This window comes from Mus caroli, chromosome 13 (assembly GCF_900094665.2).
Source record: "Mus caroli chromosome 13, CAROLI_EIJ_v1.1, whole genome shotgun sequence".
Taxonomy (NCBI): Eukaryota; Metazoa; Chordata; class Mammalia; order Rodentia; family Muridae; genus Mus; species Mus caroli.
Window position 1 is genome coordinate 88,504,246 of NC_034582.1, and position 3,770 is coordinate 88,508,015.

Genomic DNA, 3,770 nt, shown 5'->3' on the forward strand with positions numbered 1-3,770 from the left:
GGATGGCACCGCAGACTGCACTCACTCTCTTTAGTGCCTGTCCCCTTTTGGTTTTGTACTAGTGATGCAGCTAGGCCCTCAAGCAGGGTAGGCAAATGTGCTCCTACCAAGCTGCAGCTCCACCTGGATTTTGTGGTTTTACTTGGCCTTCTGAGATAGGGTCTTGTTATGTTCCTCAGGTTGCCGTGAGCTAACAATGTAGTACACGGGGGCCTTGAACTTAAAATATTGTCCTGCCTCAGTGTCCTGAGTAGCCAGGGTTTCAGACCATCAGTACGAGATACAGCCAAACTGCCTTGATTGACTGGAAATAGTATCATTTTGTCACAAAGTATTTTTCCTGCAGGATTATAAACTCATTACAAAATCATTTGAGGGCTTTTCCCCCTCAAATACATAATTCGTTTAGTTTCTCACATGCCTGGAACATGTGTGTAAACTTTGTGGCCCCAGCTGAACATGAGCATTGATGCAGTGAATCAGAACAGTATGAGCATAGGACGTTTAAACCTACAGTGGGGGAACAAACAGTGCTGGAAAGAGCTTAGGACGGTTGGCTTGTTCTGGTTTCAAGGCTGGATGATCGCTCAAAACTAGCAACTTCACTGAAACTCAGAACTGGAGAAGAGAAAATACTGTCCTTACCTAGCATGTCTGAGGGTCCCTTCCTACCACAGTACCAGAGTGCACACTCCTGTTGTCTCAGCCTCTCATTTGGACCTGGCTGTGGGGAAGCGCACCCTAGTAAGCCCCGGTTTTCCCAGTGATCCCAACAGGAGCTTCTGGTTGAGCCTTTGATCATTTACATTTATGATTAAGTGTTTATTTCCCAGTAACTAGATTGTCCTTCCTTTAGCCTGTATTGTAGCATGTAAATTGTTCCTTAGGAAGAAATAGAACTGCGGGAGGGGAAAGGCACACTTAACGTAAGCACATGCTTACTGTATAAGTGATAAAAACTAGCTAATAGAATGTTCACTTAACATTTCTCAACTTTCTGGACAGTACCATTCAGAGCCTAACATTTTACAATTACCTGGACCTGTGCGCTGAATCTTCCAAATTGAGCAGTCAAACTTGTTTAATCTAGATCACTTTGCAAACTTTATCACATTAGTTGTCTTTTAAAAAATCCCATCAGACTTAATAAGGACATATCCTATAGCTGGTTATCATTTAAACCTTATTATTTGGTCATTTAGATAAACCAGGGAGAGATTAATCCTTTCCTTGATGGCGGATTGGGTGGCTTTAAATGTCGTTGGAAATTTGGCACGTGTGAGAGAAGAGCATGAGGAGTTCTGAAGCAGTTGGCATGAAAGGGTTAATCAGATGATTTAGTCCTTGAAGCCCTGTTGAGTATGTTAGCTCGAAAGATATTGAATGGTTCAGAAATAGTGTACTGTCAAACAAATTAGAAGTATTAGTGTACTTGAAGTTCAAGAGCGCTTCGTAAGACCCACATCGCACTTATGGCCGGCTTCTCTTCTGCTCTTCTGAGAAGTACCTTTCAGACAGACACTCATAGCTAGGTGCCCTGCGCCCTCCTCCTGTGCTGTGCCTTCTGACGGGCAGTTAACATGATGCTGTCATAGTTTTCAAGGGAAATATCTTCATTACATCACAAGATGGAAGTATTTTTATTGCACAGTGTTTTTCAAATTAATACAGAATTTTTTTTCAGTAGAAAAAAAATGAATAAAAACACATGCTTCCTTCACAGAGGAAGAAATGCAAATGGATAGTTGGGTTTCTGCTGTTCTACCCAGTACTAATTAGGCACAAATTAGTAATGAATACCGAGTTGTTGTCCTGATGTACTTAAGTATCAGCTGATGAGACTAGCTACTGGAAGAAATAAGAAATAAACACCAGCGATGGTGCATCGCTCTCTTTCTAAGCAACTGATGGGTACCGGGAAGCCCGAGGGGCTGCTGTATCATGGGATCTTAACATGGGCACTTACAAAACTACACAATGGTGAAGGCTTGGATTATGCCACCCAGAAAGACGTGTTCAAAGCCTAAGCTCCGCACCCTGAGAATGGAGCTGGATTTGTAAATGGGATTCTTGTAGAAAAAAGATGAAACCACTGAGTAAGCCAACAGGCCTGGCATCCTAGCAAAACAGGACACAGGACAGGGCAGATGGTGGCTCCCTGTGGGCTGGTGTGGTCCTGGAGATGGAGACATAAAGAGGCAGGCATGGAATATTCTCCCATGGGGTCCGCATATACCCGTGCAGAAGCCCACAGAGATGGGAAACAGTCTCCATCCTCACCCAGGCTGTAGTTCTTCCAGCCCTCCGAGAACCCAAACGCTCTCAATGTGTGGCAGCAGTCACCAAATAGAAAAGAACTGAGCCCCAGAGAGTCAGATAAGACACTTTGAATAACTTGTCCTATATACTGAGGAAAAAAAGACTGTGAAAAAAAGTGTTATTTCTCCTTATATCAATCAAAACAGTGAATAATATCCAGCAGGATTTGGAGCAAGGAAGAGCGCTGGCTGGGAGGGATTATGAAAAGGCACAGTGAGAGAGCTAGCTCTGTCTGCTGTTGGAACTCACCAAGTCAAACCGAAGTGTGGGCCACTTACCTAGTGAGTGCAAGGCCCTGGGGTTGATCCCTGGAGTTTGCATACAAGTGTATGCATGGGTGCTTCCTAAAGGGAGAAAATGGGGTCAGGAGCAAGTTAAGTATGATATAGAAGGAAATATATACAAATTTACGTGCACATCTATGAATTCAGCTAGTTCAGGTGTCTGAAGGAAAACTAGATTATTCAATGACTGGCTAGCAATCTAGAAAACAAAATGCCAACATCTTTACCTGTGACATCAAGATGCACTTAAGTTGGTCAGTGATTTCAATCTAGAGAAGAGAAAGTAAAAAGTTAGAAGAAAACACTGATAAAGAGTTTTTCAGTTGGTGCAGTGAATAAGAAAGAGAATTTAATGCAGTGAGGAGTGTAGTTAGAAGATTCTCCACAAAATAATGTATAGATCCAACCCAGCCTGCATCAGAACTAGAGACAGAGAAAAGAAGCAGGAAACTTCAAATGGAGAGTGGGTGGGAGGGTCTGCAGAAATGCCTGAAGCTGCAGTGGTCGGTTGGAGAGGTGTCAGCAGACACAAAGCGCTAAGCCATATGCGGTACATATCAACACTCTTGCTAACAGAGCTGGCCTTTCAAGTTGGAGCTAAAGGAATGGATGACTCCACTGCAATAAAATGGAATTAGCAAGATGAGTTATATGCTGAGATAAATGAGAGCCAAGAGACACAGAGCACGTGCCTTCCATGTGTGAGGGACACAGCATTACACACCTGTGAGGCCTGGGTTCACTCCCATCCCAGTGCCCCCAAAAAAAAAAAAGCCGGGCATGGTGGCTTTAATTCCAGCACTCGGGAGGCAGAGGCAGGCGGATTTCTGAGTTTAAGGCCAGCCTGGTCTACAAAGTGAGTTCCAGGACAGCCAGGGCTACACAGAGAAACCATGTCTCAAAAAACAAAAACAAAACAAACAAACAAACAAACAAAAAAGATTTCCAGGACTGGAGCGATAGCTGTTAGAGCACTGACTGCTCTTCCAGAGGTTCTGAGTTCAATTCCCAGCACCACACCATGGCTCACAACCATCTGTAATGGGATCTGATGCCCTCTTCTGGTGTGTCTGAAGACAACGACAGTGTACTTACATAAAACAAATCAAATATATATATATATAAATTTCCTTCTTATGCTACACAACAAAGTAAACTGAAGTGGAT